The sequence below is a fragment of the Nilaparvata lugens genome, unplaced genomic scaffold (assembly GCF_014356525.2).
Source record: "Nilaparvata lugens isolate BPH unplaced genomic scaffold, ASM1435652v1 scaffold7307, whole genome shotgun sequence".
In the NCBI taxonomy this organism is placed as follows: domain Eukaryota; kingdom Metazoa; phylum Arthropoda; class Insecta; order Hemiptera; family Delphacidae; genus Nilaparvata; species Nilaparvata lugens.
The window spans coordinates 1-13,154 of record NW_024093056.1 but is presented as its reverse complement, the minus strand read 5'-3'; the positions used below and the strand labels follow the sequence as shown (position 1 = coordinate 13,154).

Genomic DNA, 13,154 nt, shown 5'->3' with positions numbered 1-13,154 from the left:
GAAGAGGTGAAGTGCATGAAGCTAAAACGCTGGTGCCTTTAGAAAATTGTTGCTGAAAGAACTGTATCAATATGATTAGTATAGAGATGCAGCAGCTAATTCATAGTGAATTCTATAAGTTGGGGGATACTTTTTGTCGGGACCAGCGTTTTGAGATAAGTGACAAAAAAGCATGTAGAAAAGTGAGATGTGCAGGCAGTACACGTTTTAATGATAGATTAATTACCGTCATCTATGAACTGGCTGTAAATAATGAAATTGAACAAAAGTGTGTGAAAATTTTTTCCAAATGATTATGGCATTTCAAGAGGAAAATTGAATGTGATTATTCAAAAAAAGAGCTTCAATGACTGACATCAGCCCAATGACAGAAAATTACAATTTTGTGAATTATTTTATGCTGGATTTACACTATATCATTCTGAAATAAAACTTCATATCATGAAGTGATAATATGTTTCATATTCATGTCATTGTTGGAGGTTTGACATGTTAGCGATTGTCAGTGATCGTGCAGCAAACTAGTTCCATTCATGTAATTTAATGCTTGCAATTGTACAGTTCATTACAGATAAGCTATCTGTTTGTCTACTTCTAAAGCAAAACTTTCTTATTGTATTTGATTTTATTGAAATTTATATTGATTCTCAATGCTTTTTCAGCTGAGCCCTCATGTCAAATAGATACAGCAAAATAAGCTTAATTCCAACGAATTCAACGAACTTCTGATCTTTTTTCTGGGCTTTTTATCAATAAATTGGAGTCAAGTTTGGGAAAAAAATTATGTGCCTTTCTTCAATGATAGTTACTTGGATATGGCATCGAAAATTTATGATACAGCTGAAACTCTTCAAACTAAATAGGAAACTATTGTTTCAGTGCATTCTGCGCTAATAACTCCAGCATTGTCTAATAAAATGTTATTACCAGAAATTGTTGAGAAAATTCATTGATCGCCAGTCTGATTTGGCTGTTTTCTAAGAGTTGTTCAAAACCCTCGTTCACAAAAATAAATCATTGTCTGACCAACAAAAAATTCAATATCAAAAATCCAAGTTCACCGGTGAAGCATATAATATTTGTAGGTATCTCCCTACTGTAGCTGCAAAATATAGTGTAATTTGGAATGCTCTAGTCAATCACTATAACAATTCGAGAGCGCAATTGGAAGCCTTCTGTAAGGGAATTTTTTAATTTAAAGTGCTCAAGGTAGAAGGTTTGGCTTCTGTATTGGATAAGTTTTGTAATTCTATTAACGCTGTGAAAAGATTGAAACAGGATGGACTTGATGATGCTATATTCTTGTTTCGGTTTAAAAATTCTCGCTAAGTTGAAACATTTGCAGTCAGGAGAAAGGAAAGATGAATTCGATTTTCATTCATTGCTCGTGTAATGCCCCGAATAGTTACTATACAAATTGTTTAGCTTCTCTTTTATTGAATGTTAGAATGATCAAAAATAATAAGATGTGAAGTTTCTCATTTATGGATTGTGTCGATAGATGCATTATAGTGTAGAGATTGGACTCAGCATTCTATGATAATATTAAAAGCTATTTGAAAGTACCTGTTTAAAAGGAATTAAAAGCATGGCACATTGCCTACAAATTTGGCATAGTTCACTCAACTAAATCATTAAAACAGTCTTGAGTTTCAAAAAACTGACACAGTGGCTTAGAGGACCCACTTGGAAGTCCACAAACATTTGCATTGCTATTTTGACAAACGTTACAACTTGTATTTCAAAAGAGATTCTGAATAAATTTTCCATGTACAATTTATTTTCTCAAAAAATTTAGCATACATTTTTTTGTATGCAACAAAAAATTGCATCAGAAGGGGAAGAAATGGGAAGTTACTCAACTTTATATAAAACAGTTATTATTCTAAATTTGGGATTACAGGTTCGCCTGTTTTTCCTCTCACTTTAATATTGATTGATTGCTCTATAAATGAACGAATGTCTAAGACTGTATCTTTGAAACCAGATAAGAGTATTCTGTGGCATGAATTTAATTCCATTAACTTATATTGTACAAAATGCAATAAACCCTAACACTTATCATAGTGCTAAAATAACCTTCACAACAAAATCTTATCAGTATTTCTCCCAAAGCTACATTAGTTACATTTTGGAGGTACTGAACAATAGCTTAGAAAAATATTCTTCAAATTGAAAGTAATATTTTTTCATATTATATTGATTTGTAATGGAAATGGCTGACTTCAATCAATAGCTGCTCACAAACTTTACGTTAATTCTGTATTTTTTGTGATTAATAGGCCTATAAGAAATGTTTAGTTGCAAGTGTGAATTGCATAGCACACCATGTTCATGAACGCAGCATTTCTATTATAACAGGCGTCCGAGATTTTCAAAGAAACTTATTACAAAATATGAATGTCTAGTGTGTTACATCTTTTAGTCAGCTGTTGAGCCTAGTTTATACGATGCCAATTGGCGAGACAATTGTCATAAGGCAACTGACTGGCATGAAATTATTGTCTTCGTATAAACACTTCAAGCCATTTGTCTTGCCAGCTGTCCCGACGATGGGCCCGAAATTCTACTGTCTCCGGGAGTACACTATGGACAGTCAATTGGGCCCAACGAGCCCCCCATCACTCGGAATCTCAGTTGTCGCGACAGTTGGCGCCGTGTGAACGGTGTAGGCCAGTAGCGCTGTCTTGTTTTTGGCAGTTCAGTCACAACAGATGACGAGAAGTCGGCCATGTTTAGCTGTCAACTGACGTGCCAACAGTTGGCCGCTTATAAACATGTTTTCGTTCAACTGGCCTGGCCTCCGACAATCCGCAACCACGTGATGACAATTGTCCAAAGACAGCTGTCTCGCCAATTGGCGATGTGTAAACTAGGCTTTACTGAATAGCAAAGCAAGACCCTATAAAATGAAACCTGAATTATAAATTTTACTAGATACTAGTCATGAAATAAAAGGATCCGTGTTAAAGTGAATGAGCAGCAAGTCTAGTCTTAGTTATCCTACATTGTTGATCTTATATTATTATTGGGAAATACCTGTCCTTCTGGATACTTGGGATTGAATTTGTCCTTTGAATCCATGCTGAAAGCACTTGAACTGTTGTTTCGATTGAGCCGCGATGTGATGGTGACATTTGTCCTCCAAGCTGAAAACTTTCTCAGCTGCACTGCGTAAGTCACCGCTAGTGTATCACATTCATCTGCTTCATGTTGATCCCTGGAGAGATGACGATTTGTTGACTCGAGTTTCAACCTTTACAGCCTTCTTCCACCACCATCTCCGTTGATTTTGCCTGAAAATTAAAAAAAAATATTATTCACTGGTAGATTCTGTTACAAAAATACAATCAACTGTAATTGAGGTTAGTTATTTAGGAATAATCATTGGATGGTAATTGTAATGCATGGGAGGACAAAACTAGCATTCTCCCAAAACTTCTTCTTATTCAGAATAAAAGTCCAGAGAGATTATGACTGATAATGTGCTTTATATTATACTTGAAAATGAAATGTCTGATCTATCATAGTTTTGCAAATTATCTATCAGATGGTATTCTTATATATTGATAGTATGTGATAATATTATAAATGAATAAGTATAGAATTTTTGTCAAGAAAAATTCCAGATTGTGGTAAAGTCCAAATTCACATCACAAATATAATTCAGAAAAAGTTAACTATCAATGGATTTTTGCACAGATTGATAATAAAATTGAGAATAGCACTTAACTATTAGTTTCAAAAACACAAATAGAAAATGTATATTGCTTATACACGCATTTATTGATAATTATAATAATGCAAATTGTAAAATACAGTTTACATGCAGACTCCACAGTCCAAAACCTTGGATAATGTAAAATATCAATGATATAATCACAATAATAGCGAGTGTAGATTGAATATTTTCCTCAATTTTCTTAATTTGTGCTTATGAGGGTACTAGAGCACTTTCTGGATTGGAGCATTATAAGGCATAAAGGCATGAGTTAGTAAGCTATCAAACATTGACACATAGGCGAATATTAATTCAAAAATCAATGATTCAAGTAATTCAATCGAATATGTTTCTATTGTCAACTTCACTTTTGTTCATTTAATTTAAGGACTGCAGTTTCGTGTTGAAACTAAAACATCTTCAGCTGTACTGTTGATTTCAATACAAAACTGCAGTCCTGCAGTTTAATTAATAAGTGTAGAGTTTGCAAATAACACAGTGTTTTCTTAATTATGGAGAAATTCCACATCAATACATATTCTTATATATATAAAAAGAATTGAAATTAACATGCACGGGATAAGGAATACATGTTTGACGCAACATCACTCCTAAACTATCAAACTGATTAACTTGAAATTTTGCATAGATTCTCAATTTTCCAAGGATGGCTATAATTAGATGATTTTTTTCATTTTCATTGATCAATTAATTCTATTTTAATAATTGAATGGAAGGTTGAAGGTTCGAGTCCAACTAGTCCTTTTTGGAGAATATCAACTTCAAGGAATATTTTCCACGTTATTTTTACAAAATAAGAATAATTATTTTTTCCGCCAGGCTTCAATCAATACTAAAAATGGTTTATTCTAAAAAAATACTAGTAGGACAAAAATGCAATACTCACTGGAACGGTTGGTGCATCATGATCAAGGTTTTTGTTTCATTCACTATTTTGTTCCATCTTCAGTCATAGAGAATTTTCAAAGCAGGTTGAGTGCTACTCCTGGCTTTTCCTAAATTTGAAAAAATTTCCACATCCTTCCAGTTCTTCAGAATACCTTCACTTCAGTCATGTTTTCCTATCGCCAGCTCATTATAAAAGTTAGCCCTTGGACAACTCCTCCTCAGAACTCTAAGCTAATGGTTTAACCGGCTTTTTGGAATACTTAGCGGTACTTTCCAATAATGTCCAACAATGTCAAAGTAGTTGTTGCTACCAATGTCCCAGTTGTGGTCCAATAGACGTTACCGTTGCATCTTCATGTTCGATTCCCACTCCGCCTGGAATACTCCGAAACATCACACTCAACTCATTACCACTCACTTATGTGTTCATCGTATGCGTAGAAAGTAGTAACAATAGCTGAAGTGGTGATGAACTTCATTTAATGATTTTTAGAATAGCCAAAACTACAAGAATTTCCATGAACATTATCACTTCAAGTCAAATAACACAATATTGAAAAATATTTCAAGTTCAAGAATACTGACAGAACGTAGAAAACACTTAATATGATTATTATCGTACCCAATAATAAATATTGATTTGTCTAGAGCCTCATTCGAAGTCACATAACTCTAAAAGGCTTTTCTTTTGTATGAACTCTGATATGTCCTTCCAAAGTACTTGATTGGGCACATTTGTAGTAAAAAGATTTGCAACTAAAATGTTTTCTTTTGTGTCTTTCTATATGTTTTTTCCAAGTACTTGATTGAACAAATTTATAGTCACAATATTCGCAGCTGAAAAGTTTTTTGTTTGTATGTGTTCTGAAATGAACCTTCAAGTCACTTGAATTTCCACATTTAGCCTGTAGCCGCAAAATTCACAATTGGAAGGTTTCTCTCCAGAGTGAATTCTGATGTGTATTTTAAGATTATGAAACCAGCGAGTTTGAAAGCTACACTGAACACAGTTGTAGTGTTTGGTTTTTTTCGCAGCCATTGTTGACTCAACTGAGGAGGTTGAATGTGCATTATTGCTGTACATTGCATTGTCCAGCTCAGATGTGCTGAACATGGAACTACACATCTCTGGTTCACTCTTCACTGAAGTTCCTTCAGCCTTTTGTCCAACTGCAAACATCAATCATGTAAATCGTAAGTGATAAAAACAGAATAGGGGTAAAAGATGGTAAAACAATAAATAAAATGAATTAAATGATAACTATTTAACTGAAAAATGGCTCATAACTATTTTTATTCATGAATAACAAGTAGAACTTGGTAATAATTGAAAAGTATCATATGTAACTGAAGAAGAATTTCAGACGCTTGAATTGATAAAACGTTGAACTGAAACATTTTCAAATTGAAACATAATGAGAATACATTCAAATATTTATTTATTACACTTACATGAGAGGGCACAACAGGCTTATGCCGAAAACTGTCCCTTTTCAAATTTATACTACAGTCCAAATAAGAATCTAGGTTATGTTTAAGAAGGTGTGTTGGAAAATCATAAGATGGAAAAATGTACACAACAGTCCAAATAAGAATGAAGGTTATAGGCTATTCAAGAAGGTAAGTTGGAAAATCATAAGGTGGGAAAATTTATACAACAGTGCAAATAAGAATCTAGGTCAAGTTTAAGAAGGTAAGTTGGAAAATCATAAGATGGGAGAAGAAGTTCTAATGCAATAATTTGAATTCAAGATTTCTGTAGAAGAGCAATTGATCACGACAATGATAATAATTAGGCTAGGTATATATAGATCATTGTTCTACAGTAAAGGCTGACCACTACATACAGTAGGCATGTCAAGTATGCTTGTACAATTTTGTTTAGTCTTCGGTGAAAGGTTGCAGCTGCATGAATTAGAGGTTAGGTTTTTGTGTCTATAATTTGTAATTTTTCAGTGTTTTATTTGTTGGTATTAGTGGTTAATTTTTATGTTGACAACTGTTCAAGTCGTTTCGACTGATGTAAACATTGTATTGCTAGTGTGCTCTTTCAGGTAAAGGTTCGCTTGTACAAGCGATATCTGTTAACTTTCATGCATGCATACAGACATGCACACCATATCGTTAGTGGCCAGCCAGAGGCAAAATTTTGTTAATGGTGAATATCCATATCAATTAGGTGATGAAAAGCAAGGATTCCATAACAAAATAGCTGGTAGAATGTCTCCTTTTTATTAGTGTCTAGATAATTTACAACCAAGCTAGAGTTATTTCTTAATAAATGATTATGTTCATCAATTTCGAGACATTTCGAGCAGAGAACATGAAATTTTTATCATTCTAGAAATTTTTATGACATATTAATAATTTAAATAAAATAATTATAATTTTTTCATGAAATCGAAAACATTGCGAGAATATAATAAGTTATTTTTTCTTTTGAATATCGCTCCTCTCACAAATGATATGGGATGTCGTAATAAGTAAGGATTCTATTTTAAAGTAACGGGGAGAATGTTTCCTTTCTATTGGTCTCCAGATCATTTTTATCTAACCTAGTTATTTTAAATTGATGATTATGTTGGTCAATTTCAAGCAGAAAAAATGAAATTTTTGACATGCTAGAAACTTTTTTGTTCCAAAAGATTAGTGGGTGGTGAAAGTGAGAAAGTTGCTCGGAAATAGTTGAAATTATTTTTCCAATTGTTTCAAGTAGTCGGAAGAATTCTGACCTTTCAGGAGTTTCAAAATCAAGAAGAGCGGCTGTATGTTGTGCCACCATATTCTTTCAATAGCTGGAACCAACAAAAACAGAACGCTTGAAGAATTCAGCGACCGCAAGTCACTTAGTTATAAACAGTGAAAATGGCAACCCTGCCTTAAATAATCCAAGCAGTGTTGCATGGCAGCCTCTATCATTGCCAACAGTTGCTTGCTGTTGAAATTTCAAGTCAAATATCTTGTAAACTGTCAGCCTTTATTAGCATACAATTTAGTACACAATGAATATAATGCAGCCGCTTTCATAACTTTAAAACTCCTGCGAGGTCAAAATATATTCTTTTGACTACTTTTGACAAATGGGAGAATAATACCTGATACACTCTCACCTGTCCAGGACAGTAATAGTGAACAATAGTCGACAGTTTAATCAGCAATGAACGGCTTTGGCAAACAGTGAAATTTGAAACACAAATGTCCTGTAGTATGGGAAATAGTTAGATCTTCTTAGATCTGCTATATTTTTTCTATGATGGAACTGATAATTTGATGATAACAAATTGAATCTCACCGTGCTCTTCTTTTATGAATATTTGACAGATATGTGACTGGCCAAAACATTGTTGGCCATCATCATTATTACAATGATCGATTGGAGGCCATGCACTCTGATGCTTGACTGCATTGACTGCTTGATTTTTTTCAACAACTCCAGTCTGTGACAACTCCAGTGTGTGACTTAAACATTGAAGAAGAAGATTTCCTGATGTTTTGTGAAGGTGTATGTGGAAGTTGGTCCCACATACTTTTTACTAATAGTCAATTTGGTTACAGAAGCAATAGAGGTACTCATACTGCTATCTCAGAGTTCTTAAGGAATGGAATTAGCTGGCTAGATGGAAAAATTAAGGTCACGAGTAGCTTTCATGATATGTCAAAAGCTTTTGATACCATTTCACATGTTATTATGGTACAAAAACTCAGGTTTTATGGGTTCGATGATTTATCTATAAAGCTTATAATGTCTTACTTAAGTGATAGATTTCAGACTGTTATTCACAATGGCTCTTTCTCTTATTTTCTAAAAGTTGAATCAGGTGTTCCACAGGGCTCCACACTTGGTCCCATACTTTTTATTATCTTTTCAAATGACCTGCCAGCAGCAATAAGTGGTAGTGATGTCAGGGCGTTTATGTTTGCTGATGATCTACCAATACAAGTCAAGTGTGAGAAATTTTTTGACAACATGAATATCCTAACTTTTATCAATGCAACTATCGAAGACTGGACAGCTGCAAACTCTCTTTGTCTCAACAAAGACAAAACACAGTTGATAAAATTTGATTTAAGTGGCCGATTAATCATGTGAAGTTTCTGGGCATCACATTACAAAATAATTTTAAGTGGGAAAAACATGTCAGCTTGCTGTGTAGTAATGTATCTAGAGGAATTTTTATGCTTAGCAGATTAAGGCATATTGTAAGTCTTGATGTGCTGATTGCTGTTTATTATGCATATATTCAGTCTCATTTGGCATATGGTATTGTTGCATGGGGAAGAGATTCAAAAGTGAAGAAGCTTTTTATATTACAAAATAGAGCTATTAGAGTAATTTGTAAAAAGGACAATAGAACCCATTGTAGACCATTGTTTAAGAACCTCAGAATTATGACAATTATGGCACTGTATGCTTATGAATGCCTGATGTACACAAAGAAAAATGTAAACAGTTTTCCAATTAATAGTAATGTTCACAGCCATTTTACTAGACAGGCTACAGCACTCAGATTGACTCAGTGTAACTACCACATAATGTTGAATAGTTTTGTTAAGTTTGGAAAAATAATGTACAATAAATTGCCAGTTGAAATAAAGGAGCTTAAGATTAGACAGTTCAAAATTTGTGTGAAAAATATTTTGTCTGCTGTCCTTACAGTATAAATGACATGTAATGTATAAATAATGTGATGTATTTTGTAATTTTTATGACCCGTGATATATTGATGTTAAATTTGTTTTGACTGACTGCTATCCTTACAGTTTGAAATATTTAATAATGTGATGTAATTTTATGACCTGTGATAAATTGTTAAATTTGTGATTGCTTGTATGTTTTCTGACGATGTCTTGCATTATTGTTCTGACAATAAACGAATCTTGAATAGACTGTATTGATTTAAGTCTATAACAGATTATCGTATATAGAAAATCTTAAGGACCAAGTTGTGTGGTATTATAAAGAGTGCAAGTTTAGGGTCGCTACTCTGATTGAACAAAAAAGTGAGCAAAGCTCTAAGGCTAGAGAAAAAGTTATTCTCAAAGAAGAAAGTGATTCCAACTCTTTTAGTGTCTTATTCGACGAAATTAAAATATTATCAGCTATTCTATAAAATATAGAATTATTCATCATAAATCAGCTGACAAGTGATTACACAGATGTGTGGAGAAGCCAGTCTATTGCTGTATTTCCATAAGGTCTATAGTTTCAATCAGGTACTTGTGGATGAGAATACTGCGTGAGGTCTACTGTTAACAGAACTACTAGTTAATAAATATTTTCATTTTCACAAACTCTGTATAATAATATGGTGGATGTGAAACAGCTGCATCAAATTTATCTCAAAAACATCTGTTTAGAAAAAACTTTCCCTCCGTTGCACGTATTCCGGTTAACCTTTAATCGCGATAAAATGCTATACTTCAATTGAGATTAACGCTAACTGAAGCATTTTGGTTGCACAAAAAAGAAATTTCAAGAGATAACGCCGAATCGATGTGGAAAAATTTTAACAGGCCATTCACGGGGAATTAAATTCAACTAAAGCCGATTAGGTACCTACTAATAGCTGTCTTCCAAAATTAGTTTTTGGTAAAAAAGCTACAGAATTCAAAGTATGAGCTAAATATATTAATGACTTTCATCTGTTAATAAAATAGAAAAGAGTATTTAGCTGATATTAGCATTCAAAATTAGATTCTAATTTTTGATTTTTTGAGGTTAGTTTCGATCTTCTTTGACTACACTGGCAGCATTTTTTGCGCCAAGAACATTTTTATGGCGCATGCGTAATGATAGTCACCACTTCAATAACATAACCTAACTTTTTTGCCATTTGTTTGGAATAATAATTTTAATAACATCACTGTCAGATAAATTACAGTGTCGCCGGATTGTGGAACCATTAAAATCTTGGTTAGTTAACCGGAAAACTTAATTGGAATTAAAAACTAACCGATCTTTGTGGAACAGAAATGAATCCGTAAAACTAACACTGATTTGTTAATCGGCATTAATGTCCATATTTAACAGACGTATGTGCAACTGGCCCATAACTTTGTATTCCTGATGCAATGTTTAGGCCTACACGTGGCATGCATTATTAATTTTTCAGCTAGAACAGCATTTTGAGTCAAATTTCTAAATAAACGTCTACAGTTTCATCAATGCTGTATCGGCAATATGAAAAAGCATGCAGTTAATATGTCTTTGAATAAAGGTGTTGATATTTACATAAAGAAATTATTATTCTCTTCCATTTTCATTTAATTAAAATTTCAAAATTATTTGAGCCCTGATAGAATGACTGACTCACTCACTGTACAGTCAGTTGAAAATTTTAATATTGGAATGAGGGGTATTTTGGCAAGCTGAGCAAATAAATAAGGTCATATGCACCTTTTCGTTATATCTTCAAATGAAAAATGAGTTTTGTGTGTTGTCAAAACTCCCTCTGAAAGGGAAACTATTCAACTTATTCTATCTTTTAGTAAAATAACAATGATTATCCATCCATCTATTATCTTCTATCTATATAATAAGAGAGAGTAGGGTTGTGTTTGTTCGCATCAAAACATGTCAACTTTGTGGATTGCATACCGAAAAAATCTGGTGTGGTACACTCACACAACTTTCCTTGCTCATATTCGAAACTACGATCAGACTTTTGTATATGTGTATATATAATTGTTTTCAGAGTACTTTTTCCTTTGTGTAAATTGTGAAATTCAATGATTTTTTTAGTCGTCATTTTTTTAAAGTCGTCAAAACAGCTGTTCTACAGATGAAATATCTCGACTATGTGTTCTTTTTATGAACTGCTCTACCTACCTACCTCATGCACGAGAAGGAGGTTACAAAGTCCATTTCTCAAGGATGGGGTGGACCCCCCATTAGTTTCCCAGAAAGGAGACTCATGCCAGTTGATAGAGCTGATAAATAACTATACAGAGTATGAATTTGAAAAAAATCGGTCAAGTTATTTTGAAAAAATCGTGAAAAACATGGTTTTTTAGTAATTATCCGCCATTTTTCTCAAGAATATTACGGAGCTCCTGCAATTTTCCAAGGAAAAAACTCATGTCATTTGATAGGACTTATGAATAGCTACCCATGGCTTGAATTTGAAGAAAATCGTTAGAGCCGTTTTCGAGAAAACCGTGAAAAACATGGTTTTTGGTCATTATCCGCCATTTTTCTCAAGAATATTACGGAGCTCATGGAATTTTCCCAGAAATGAGACTCATGCCAGTTGATAGTGCTTATGAATATCTATCCATGTTATGAATTTGAAGTAAATCGTTAAAGCAGTTTTCGAGAAAACGGTGAAAAACATGGATTTTTAGTCATTATCCGCCATTTTTCTCAAGAATATTACGGAGCTCCTGAAATTTTCCCAGAAATGAGACTTATGCTAGTTGATAGGGCTTATAAATAGCTATCCATGATATAAATTTGAAGAAAATCGTTAGAGCCATTTTCGAGAAAACCGTGAAAAACATGGTTTTTTAGTCATTTTCCGCCATTTTTCTCAAGAATATTACGGAGCTCCTGAAATTTTCCCAGAAATGAGACTTATGCTGGTTGATAGGGCTTATAAATAGCTATCCATGATATAAATTTGAAGAAAATCGTTAGAGCCATTTTCGAGAAAAACGTGAAAAACATGGTTTTTTAGTAATTATCCGCCATTTTTTCCGCCATCTTGAATTGAATTTTATTGAATTTCTTATTGTCGGGTCCTCATGGTATAGGGACCTTAAGTTTAAAATTTCAAGTCGATCGGTTAATTAGGAATGGAGTTATCGTGTTCACAGACATACACACACACACATACACACACACACACATACACACACACACATACACACACACAGACCAATACCCAAAAATCATGTTTTTGGACTCAGGGGACCTTGAAACGTATAGAAAACTTGAAATTGGGGTACCTTAATTTTTTTTGGAAAGCAATACTTTCCTTACCTATGGTAGTAGGGCAAGGAAAGTAAAAACGGAAATGATTCAGATCTCCAAATTTTGCACAAAGATTCTAAAAATATCAATTTTGTGCACCTCGAAGCCCAAATTTCAATTTTCCTTCTAGATTTTTCAAAATTAATGTTCAAATTTCATTCATGGAACATCATACGGCATACCTACATTGTTGTAGATGTGTTTGTATAAAGGAAGCTCATAGAGAAATTGATACGCTGGTAACAATGTGTTGCAATATGTGTTTCGATTCAGGAAGCTCATGTTTTAATACCGGAGTTTTGATACAAATGCTGGCAGCTTATAGCGATTGTGATAATATTATATTATTGTGAGTTGTTAAGTTTTGAATAACAACATTTTATTGATTCTCAATCTTTTAAATTTTCGAAAAGCTGTTTTTGTCATCTTTAAATACAATATTAAACACTGAAAATCATCTACCATACAACACTACCACCGCCGGTACGAGCGGTGAGTTAAATTATGTAAATTATGTACGAGTTTCGATTTTGAATGAAATCAATACAATAA

At 33.4% G+C, this 13,154-nt stretch overlaps 1 long non-coding RNA gene across 1 annotated transcript; it reads right to left on the bottom strand.

Moving 5' to 3' along the window:
- Positions 1–6: 6 nt before the first annotated feature.
- Positions 7–7,384, bottom strand: LOC120356620. The gene is made up of 3 exons (XR_005574090.1): positions 7,363–7,384; positions 4,629–5,800; positions 7–3,296 (listed from the first exon to the last, which is right to left on the bottom strand). It is a non-coding gene; the product is annotated as an uncharacterized LOC120356620 (long non-coding RNA).
- Positions 7,385–13,154: the final 5,770 nt, after the last annotated feature.